Source organism: Hyla sarda, chromosome 9 (assembly GCF_029499605.1).
Source record: "Hyla sarda isolate aHylSar1 chromosome 9, aHylSar1.hap1, whole genome shotgun sequence".
Lineage (NCBI taxonomy): Eukaryota > Metazoa > Chordata > Amphibia > Anura > Hylidae > Hyla > Hyla sarda.
The window spans coordinates 92,151,475-92,162,761 of record NC_079197.1 but is presented as its reverse complement, the minus strand read 5'-3'; positions in this window follow the sequence as shown (position 1 = coordinate 92,162,761).

The following is an 11,287-nucleotide window of genomic DNA, read 5'->3' as shown; positions in this document are numbered from 1 at the left end:
GCACCCACCAGCAATCATACCCAAAAGCACAAGCAGAAATGGTGATCGTATTCAGGTGCAGAGAGTGAGCTAACCACCAGGAGAAGCTGAACAGGAAGAAGCTTGGTCAGTAAAGGTTTAACCAGAATCTACCAGCTATAGGAGTGAGAACACCTCTTACACATGATCTGGAACTTTTGTCAGGGACAACCCCCTGACATCATTCCTGCCTCAACATAAAATGAATCAGGAATACCCCCTGATGTAGCAAAAATGACCAGGGACATCCCCCTGTTAACATGTGAAACCATACAGCAGGTGCATTCGAAACAATCAGGAACCCCCCCTTGAATATGTCAGGAACACCCCCCTGATAAAATAAAACACAGGGAGCAGTGGTCCTAGGGAAGAGTTAAAGAAAAAGAATAAACCATGTGGTGCATGAGGATGATAAGGAAATACATTTAGATTTGACTTAGTGTATGAAAATGGAAATACTCTTTGCTTTCCTATAAAGGTATGTCCATGTACACTGGTCCAGAAAATGCCAAAAGGACATTGATATGCTAAGTGAATAGGGCCCGCTGTAGTACGGAGCTGAAAAGGATCTATGTACCTATTTATGGCTTCCTGCACATGCCTCTGTAGTCATAATATGGCATGTACTTTTAAATGACATGCACTTATATATACTATATACTGTGTATATACATATACACCCCAAGGTACCTGTCATATGTAACTACTAGATTTTAGAAAGCACATATCTCATCTAGGGAAAGCTGGGTGATGTATGAGAAATCACGGAAAATTTGAAACTCTAGCAGACACAGCTGCTGGTATAAAAAGGGGACATTCTGACATGTGTAATTAACACATTTGATGACTATTTTGTTTGGTGGCTGGTAGTAAGCCACCTGTAGTGTGGCGCATGAATTTATTTAGTATTTTGTGCGAGTGTGAAAGCTGTATTTTTTTAAACTTTACCTCTGAGTCACTGTCTCTGACTGCTATTTCCCACAATATATGCTTATATAGTATCTCAGATTAGTAGGTACACCCCTCATATTTTGTAAATATTTTATTTGATCTTTTTATGTTACAACCCTTGTGGCACTGTGGCAACAAAAGGGAGTATACCCCTTAGTGGAAATGTCCAAATTGGACCCAAAGTGTCAATACATCCTGTTCCAAATTATTATGCAAATTATATTTTTCTCATTTATCTAAATATTTGATGTAAATAACAGTCAGCATAATTCTCATGTTATCAACTATTAAGAGTACAATTCAAATTTTATTGAACAAACCTCCTAATGATAACAGTATTTTTTTAAACATAAAAAACTTACAATGCACTGTTCCAAATTATTGCGCACAGTAAGTTTCAAAACACTTTATAGGTTGTAAAGGACTGAAAATTGTAATTTGTTGTATTTGCAACATATTTATTGAAATCAAAAGCTATTTCAATCAAACTTTTAACAATATTTTAACTTTTTAAACATTTTAACAGGTCACGTTACATTTTAACATAGGACCCCTTATTTGATAGCTGCTTCACAAGTCCTGCATCTATTGAATTTGTTAGTTTTTGGACAGTTTCTGCTGCAATTTGCAAGATGTCAGAATAGCCTCCCAGAGCTGCTGTTTGGATGTAAACTTCCTCCCACCCTCACATCTTCTGCTTGAGAATGCTCCAAAGGTTCTCAATAGGATTGAGGTCAGGGGAGGATGGAGGCCACACCATGGGGGAGATTTATCAAAACCTGTTTAGAGGAAAAGTTGTTGAGTTGCCCATAGCAACCAATCAGATAGCTTCTTTCATTTCTGAAAAACAAAAGAAGAAATCTGGTTGCTATGGGCAACTCAGCAACTTTTCCTCTGGACAGGTTTTGATAAATCTCCCCCCATGGCTTTCTCTCCTTTTATCCCCATAGCAGCCATTGATGCAGAGGTATTCTTTGCAGCATGAGATGGTGCTTTGTCATGCATGAAGATGATTTTATTATAGAAAGCATAGTTCTTCCTTCTGTAACAGGGAAGAAAGTGGTCAGAAACTCTACATACTTTGCAAAGGAACTCCAGAGGCACCAGCAGATTCAAATATCTGTTTGCTGCTATGTAATGGTATTTTAGCAGCTGCTCTCTTGATTCGATGCATGAATCTGGCAGAAATATTCCTTAATGTGTCTTTATCTGCACAAACCCGTCTGTGCTCTGAATGAGCCACAAATCTCTTAATAGTGTTAATATTTTGTCACGCTTAAGTTTTCGTGAAATATCTAATGTTTTCATACCTCGTCCAAGACATTTAACTATTGTTAGGATTCGGCATGCTGGATGTGGATCCTCTGTGTCAGCGAGGGATTGGAGTGGACCGTGTCGGTGGACCGGTTCTAGGTTGCTACTGGTATTCACCAGAGCCCGCTGCAAACCGGGATGGTCTTGCTGCGGCGGTAGCAACCAGGTCGTATCCACCGGCAACGGCTCAACCTCGCTGACTGCTGAGAAGGCGTGGGACAGAAGGACTAGACAGAGGCAAGGTCAGACGTAGCAGAAGGTCGGGGCAGGCGGCAAGATTCGTAGTCAATGGCGACAACAAGAGGTCAGGAACACTGGTAAGGCAAAGACTATAACGCTTTCTCTGGCACAAGGCAACATGATCCGGCAAGGCAGTGAGGGGGAAGTGAGGTATATATGAGCAGGGAGACTGATTGGGCCAGGCACCAATCATTGGTGCACTGGCCCTTTAAATCTTAGAGAGCTGGCGCGCGCGCGCCCTAAGGAGCGGAGCCGCGCGCCAGGACGTGACAGCCGGGGACCGGAACAGGGACTTGGGATGCAATTCGTGAGCGGGCGCGTCCCGCTATGCGAATGGCATCCCCGCCGGCAGTGTCAGTGCAACGCTCCCGGTCAGTGGGTCTGACCGGGGCGCTGCAGATAGAGGAACGCCGCGAGCGCTCCGGGGAGGAGCAGGGACCCGGAGCGGTCGGCGTAACAACTATTTCCCTCTTTTTGGCAGCAGAGAGATGCTTTTTCTTCCCCATATTGTTTGAAAATAGTGCTCTGCTTAATAATGTAGAACACCCACTTTTAGTAGTTTTTCCTTAAAGGGGTATTTCAAGATTTTTTTTTATTTGACTATACTACAGGGGCTGTAAAGTTATTGTACTTCATAATATAGTGTATAGTTTTCTAATAATTATAATATTATTATAATTATTATGTGATTTTTCATCCCAATATTTATTTTTAACAGCATACAAAATGACTGCTGTCTCAGATTTTTCCCAGCTTGCAATGCGGTCGAGACCTGACTCACTACTCAGCTGATGACAGGGAGCCTGGCTGCTTCAATGGGTGGAGAGAGCAATCTGCAAGTAATGCAACAGCTGGAGGCACCCTGATTGAAAACCACAGGTCTGCAGCTCATTTATGTTTCAATGGGTGGGGTAGCTGATGTGTGGGAAGGAGGAAAATGGTATCATGGGATTTGTAGGCAAACAAGAAAACTGAAAACAGGAAATACAAGTTCACAGAAAGCTAGCCACAGTGTTCTGGTAATCTCACAGCATAATCATTTAGCCCAAGACAAGCGCAGATCCTTCCTAAGCATGTCCATTACTGTCTGCCATGTAAATACTAAAATCACCTTATGCTGGATAACCCCTTGTAAATTGGGATCACCTGACAATCTAATTATAACAGGTGTCTGAGATTGTTTTCAGTGATGAAAAGAGCCCTGAGACACAATGCCATCCATGAGTTAAACTGAAAAACAAAATATTTAATCTTTGAGACACTCAAATATCATTTGCATAATAATTTAGAACAGGGTATATCTTGTGTGGCCTCTTAAACTTCTTAAACTCCTCTTAAACTCCTCCATGAAAACATCACAGAACTAGTGGATTTTAGAGACCTTCTGCCCCCCCCCCTTCCGTTTGAGAATGCCCCACAGATGCTAAATAGGGTTTAGATAATGTGGCATGCTTGGCCAGTCCATCACCTTTACCCTGTGCTTCTTTACCACAGCAGTAGTTGTCTTGGAGGTGTGTTTGGGGTTGTAATCATGTTGAAATACTGCCCTGCAGCCCAGTCTCCGAAGGAAGGGGATTATTCTCTGCTTCAGTACATCGCAGTACATATTGGGATTCATGGTTCCCTCAATGAACTGTAGCTCCCCAGTGCCAGCAGCACTCATGTGGGTCCAGACAATGACCCTCCTCTACCACCATGCTTGACTGTAGGCTAGACACACTTGTCTTTGTCCTACAGACATGGTTGCTGCGACACACACTTGATACCATCTAAACCAAATAAATGTATCTTGGTCTTATTGGACCACAGAACATGGTTCCAGAAATCCATGTCCTTAGTCTCCTTGTCTTCAGCAAACTGCAGATTTTCTTGTGCATTATATTTAGAAGAGGCTTCCTTCTGGGAGGATAGCCATGCAGACCAATTTGATGCAGTGCGGCATATGGTCTGAGCAGTGACAGGCTCCTCAGATCCTCAGAGTTCTTTGTCATGAGGTGCCATGTTGACCAGTATTAGAGAGTGTAAGATCGAGAACACCAAATTTCAGACACCTGGTCCCCATTCACATGTGAAACCTTGTGACACCAAACAGTGACACTAACAGTCACAAAATGGCTAATCGGCTAAATTTGGACATTTTTACTTAGGGTGTACTCACTTTTGTTGCCAATGTTTGGACATTAATGACTGTGTTCTGAGTTATTTTGAGGGTACACAACATTAAACACTATTATGCAGGCCGTGCACTCACTACTTTACATTGTAGAGTAATTTCTTCAGTGTTGTCACATGAGAAGATATAATAAAATATTTACAAAAATGTGTGAGGTGAATTCATTTATGTGAGATACTGCAATTCAAACAGTATGTGTACATAAAATTGCTATTCCTCTCAAGATACTATCATGTACAAGATAAAAGATATTTTGTCTGTATAACAGATACTTTAATGCTTGTAGGTAAATGGTTTCCTGTACACAAGTCAATTCAACTTGTAGCCAAAAATAGACACATAATATCCTTTTTATCCTGTATGTAAAGAAATAATGGTGCACCTTAACCTGTTCACGACCCATGATGTAATGTTACGTCATGAGACCGCTCCCAATCTATAACGCGGGCCGGGCCCGGCCTCTAACAATGGCCGGGACCCGTGGCTAATAGCGTGCGGCATTGATCGCGGTGCCGCGCTCTATTACCCCTTTAGACGTGGCGTTCAAAGTTGAACGCCACGTCTAAAGTGAAAGTGAAAGCATGCCGGTTAGCTCAGGGAGCTGTTCGGGATCGCCGCGGCAAAATCGCGGCATCTCGAACAGCTTGCAGAACAGCTGGAGGGCCCCTACCTGCCTCCTCGCTGTCCGATCGCTGAATGACTGCTCATGCCTGAGATCCAGGCATGAGCAGTCAAGCGGCAGAATCATCAATCACTGGTTTCCTATGAGAAACCAGTGATCAATGTAAAAGATCAGTGTGTGCAGTGTTATAGGTCCCTATGGGACCTATAACACTGCAAAAAAAAAAAAGTGAAAAAAAGTGAATAAAGATCATTTAACACCTCCCCTATTAAAAGTTTGAATCACCCCCCTTTTCCCATAAAAAAAAAAAAAACACGGTGTAAATAAAAATAAACATATATGGTATCGCCGCATGTGGAAATTTCTGAATTATAAAAATATATAGTTAATTAAACCGCACGGTTTTGGCGTACACGCAAAAAAATTCCAAAGTCCAAAATAGTGCATTTTTGGTCACTTTTCATATCATGAAAAAATTTATAAAAAGCGATCAATAAGTCCTATCAATGCAAATATGGTACCGCTAAAAAACTTCAGATCACGGCGCAAAAAATTTGCCCTCATACCGCCCCATACGCGGAAAAATAAAAAAGTTATAGGGGTCAGAAGATGACAATTTTAAACGTATTAATTTTCCTGCATGTAGTTATGATTTTTTCCAGAAGTACGACAAAATCAAACCTATATAAGCAGGGTATCATTTTAATCATATGGACCTACAGAATAAAGATAAAGTGTCATTTTTACTGAAAAATTTACTACGTAGAAACGGAAGTCCCAAAAAGTTACAAAATTGCGTTTTTTTTCTTCCAATTTTGTCTCACAATGATTTTTTTCCCGTTTCTCAGTAGATATTTGGGCAAAATGACTGATGTCATTACAAAGTAGAATTGGTGGCGCAAAAATTAAGCCATCATATGGATTTTTAGGTGCAAAATTGAAAGAGTTATGATTTTTTAAAGGCAAGGAGGAAAAAACGAAAATACAAAAATGGAAAAACCCCGGGTCCTTAAAGGGGTACTCCGGTGAAAACCTTTTTTCTTTTAAATCAACTGGTGACAGAAAGTTAAACATATTTGTAAATTATTTTACAAGAAAGAATTGGGGCTCAGGGTAAATGATGCATGGACACAACTGGCTAAATAGGTTAAATGATGATATTTATTATTTATAATTTATAGTAATCAAATTATTAGTAAGACAAGGTAAGTACCGTGGCTTACAGGGCCCTTGTAGAGCCACGGCACTCCCTACAAAAGTATAGTAAAATATAGATAAAATTGCGAATAAGAAATAAATCATGAATATAAAATATTATTTAAAACATAATTGTACTATTGAGACCACTCAAAAAATTATGGATATCCAACAAAGGTCCTCTTTAGAGTTTGGACCTCTTTTAGATGTTAGTATCTAATAGCAACCCATGGGGCTATTTATAGCAATATAACCACAGTCTATTGAGTCTTTTGATAAATTGTTGAATTGGTTTGTATCCAGTTCATTAAAGCATATCAGTGTAGCGCTGTTATGTCCCTTGGTAACAGAGTTAATATATCACTTGGTAGCAGAATTGTAATAATTGCCGGCAATTGTAACAGATAGTAGAATGATACAGTTATGCTCACCTCCCCGGGACCGGTACTTGTCAGGATGCTGTTGCTCTTTGGGGATACTGCGATCCCTCCTGCGGTCTCTCCTGCGGCTTTTATGGATGGTTGGAGATACTGCGATCTCTCCTGCACTTTCTCCTTTGCGCTTTAATGGAACGAACTCTGTTATCTCTCTCACTGCGGGAGAGGGTACTGTTGGAGGACTCTGCCGTTTCCTATGGTGAAGGTGCCGTGACTGGCGGTGGGCCAATTTTGTAGCTCCAGCGCTTCTATTCAGAGTAGCGGTCGCGTCCTCGTGGCTACAAGGCGCGCGTACGTGGCTGGCAACTGACCGGGTGAGACACCTATCGATGCGGGACTCACAAAGGTTTATGTAAGTGGTTTCAATAGTCGTATTAGGGGGGCTGGACGCATTTCAAGATCATACTCAGTCTTTTCCTCAGCAGCAATATAAATTATGTGTGGTGTTCCGTCTCAAACTTAAATTTATATATGTTAAACTCCTCCTCTACTTGATTCGTCACTTCCAGTGTAAATAAATACAAAGTAGTAACGGAGTGGTAAATGGGAATCGTAGTAAACATATTGGCGGTGATAATATAGCCTAAAAAGGTTGTACTAAATTATAATATTCCAAGGTGCTTGAATATATGAAATTAAGAAGAATGTGACCTATGTGCACTAAAACATAAAACATATTTTCTTGCTTTAAATGATAAATAGATGTAAATATAATAAAAATATGATAAAAACAATGAGTCTGGATAAATGTGCAAATTATAAAATGTTCCAAATAGAGAACTATAAATAATACAGAGGAAAAATATAAATATATAAATATGAAAAAATATATATACATATAATGGGAGCACAATAGATTTAAATTGGGACAGATTGTACTACTATAAATAGTGAATAAAATATTCCTGTAGACCTTATACAGTATCTTTTAAAATTCATTATATTATATTGTAGCATGTATATAAGTAAATAAATAGATAAAATGTATAAAAGTAAATAAATAGATAAATAATTGGATGGATTATGTGCTTGAGAATTTTTATTGTGTATGTAATGTATAGATAATGTAAACAAAAGGACATATGAAGAAATCAGCATATGGGGCTCAAACATGCAAAACTCAGTTTAAAATATTATCAAATACTTCATTAAAAAATTAAAAAATCAAAAAGGTGTCTGGCTGTGTTATCAGCACCACAACGGACCCTTCATTGGGCCCTCCCCACGACATCATCATTACTCTGCAGTTTCAGTATAGTTCGTTTTTTAAATAATTTATTTTAAAAAATGTATAAGAGATTTATTTTTTATTTTTTAATGAAGTATTTGATAATATTTTAAACTGAGTTTTGCATGTTTGAGCCCCATATGCTGATTTCTTCATGTCCTTTTGTTTACATTATCTATACATTACATACACAATTAAAATTCTCAAGCACATAATACAGTCCAATTATTTATCTATTTATTTACTTTTATACATTTTATCTATTTATTTACTTATATACATGCTACAATATAATATAATGATTTAAAAGATACTGTATAAGGTCTACAGGAATATTTTATTCACTATTTATAGTGGTACAATCTGTCCCAATTTAAATCTATTGTGCTCCCATTATATGTATATATTTTTTTTCATATTTATATATTTATATTTTTCCTCTGTATTATTTATAGTTCTCTATTTGGAACATTTTATAATTTGCACATTTATCCAGACTCATTGTTTTTATCATATTTTTATTATATTTACATCTATTTATCATTTAAAGCAAGAAAATATGTTTTATGTTTTAGTGCACATAGGTCACATTCTTCTTAATTTCATATATTCAAGCACCTTGGAATATTATAATTTAGTACAACCTTTTTAGGCTATATTATCACCGCCAATATGTTTACTACGATTCCCATTCACCACTTCGTTACTACTTTGTATTTATTTACACTGGAAGTGACGAATCAAGTAGAGGAGGAGTTTAACATATATAAATTTAAGTTTTGAGACGGAACACCACACATAATTTATATTGCTGCTGAGGAAAAGACTGAGTATGGTCTTGAAACGCGTCCAGCCCCCCTAATACGACTATTGAAACCACTTACATAAACCTTTGTGAGTCCCGCATCGATAGGTGTCTCACCCGGTCAGTTGCCAGCCACGTACGCGCGCCTTGTAGCCACGAGGACGCGACCGCTACTCTGAATAGAAGCGCTGGAGCTACAGCATTCGGAGCCAACCGCCAGTCACGGCACCTTCACCATAGGAGACGGCAGAGTCCTCCAACAGTATCCTCTCCTGCAGTGAGAGAGATAACAGAGTTCGTTCCAGTAAAGCGCAAAGGAGAAAGTGCAGGAGAGATCGCAGTATCTCCAACCATCCATAAAAGCCGCAGGAGAGACCGCAGGAGGGATTGCAGTATCCCCAAAGAGCAACAGCATCCTGACAAGTACCGGTCCCGGGGCGGTGAGCATAACTGTATCATTCTACTAACTGTTACAATTGCCGGCAATTATTACAATTCTGTTACCAAGGGACATAACAGCGCTACACTGATCTGCTTTAACGAACTGGATACAAACCTATTCAACTATTTATCAAAAGACTCAATAGACTGTGGTTATATTGCTATAAATAGCCCCATGGGTTGCTATTAGATACTAACATCTAAAAGAGGTCCAAACTCTAAAGAGGACCTTTGTTGGATATCCATAATTTTTTGAGTGGTCTCAATAGTACAATTATGTTTTAAATAATATTTTATATTCATGATTTATTTCTTATTCGCAATTTTATCTATATTTTACTATACTTTTGTAGGGAGTGCCGTGGCTCTACAAGGGCCCTGTAAGTCACGGTACTTACCACGTCTTACTAATAATTTGATTACTATAAATTATAAATATCATCATTTAACCTATTTAGCCAGTTGTGTCCATACATCATTTACCCTGAGCCCCAATTCTTTCTTGTAAAATATTACCATTTTCATTCACCTTGGGTATAGGTGATTTTTTTGGGTAGCCCGGGTTGCTGTTGGTTATGGTGAGGACAAAGAGCCACTCCAAATCCCCTTTTTAATCTATATTTGTAAATTACTTCTATTAAAAAATCTTAATCCTTCCTGTACTTATTAGCTGCTGAATACTACAGAGGAAATTCTTTTCTTTTTGGAATGCTCTCTGATGACATCACAAGCACAGTGCTCTCTGCTGACGTTATAATAATAATAATAATGCTTTATTTATTGTTGTCCTTAGTGGGATTTGAACCCAAGTCCCCAGCACTGCAAGGTAGCAGTGCTAACCACGGAGCCACAATGCTGCCCGTTGCATATATCTTCTTTGCATGGTTGCTAAAATGGACAAAGATGTCAGCAGAGAGCACTGTGCTCGTGATGTCATTAGTGTTCCAAAAAGAAAGGAATTTCCTCTGTAGCATTCAGCAGCTAATAAGTACTGGAAGATTTTTTAATAGAAGTAATATGTTTAACTTTCTGCCACCAGTTGATTTAAAAGAAAAAAGGTTTTCACCGGAGTACCCCTTTAAGGGGTTAATGCTCCATTATGTTATAGTAGTATGCATGCTATAAACCATGGTCTTCTGTTTGTGTAAAGGGTAAGGGCTATACACTAAGAAGTATCTGCTGTGAAGAAAATGATGAGGTGCACTGGCTCACAGTTTTGTGGATGTTCATCTTTGCTATTTGTGCAGCTGCTGGACGTCCTACAACACCTGCAACAGGATGATCTGCTTTTCTGCTTTGCACCCTTCACTTTAAAGGGTGGAAAACATTTTTTTTTTTTATTAACTGGTGCCAGAAAGTTAAACAGATTTGTAAATGACTTCTAATCTTAATCCTTCTAGTACTTATCAGCTGCTGAATACTACGGAGGAAATTATTTTCGTTTTGGAACACAGTGCTCTCTGCTGACATCACAAGAACAGTGCTCTCTGTTGCCATCTCTGTCCATTTTAGAAACTGACCAGAGCAGCATATGTTTTCTATGGGGATTTTCTCCTACTCTGGACAGTTCTTAAAATGGACAGAGATGTCAGCAGAGAGCACTGTGCTAGTGATGTCAGCAGAGAGCTCTGTGTTCAAAAAAGAAAATAATTTCCTCTGTAGTATTCAGCAGCTAATAAGTACTGGAAGGATTAAGATTTTTTAATAGAAGTAATTTACAAATCTGTTTAACTTTCTGGCACCAGTTGATTTAAAGAAAAAAAGGGTTTCCACCGGCATACCCCTTTAACGCCTGACAGGCCGACCGCACAACTGAGTCTGATGGAGGAGAATGCTCTCTGCTGTTGTGTATGTATCAGCA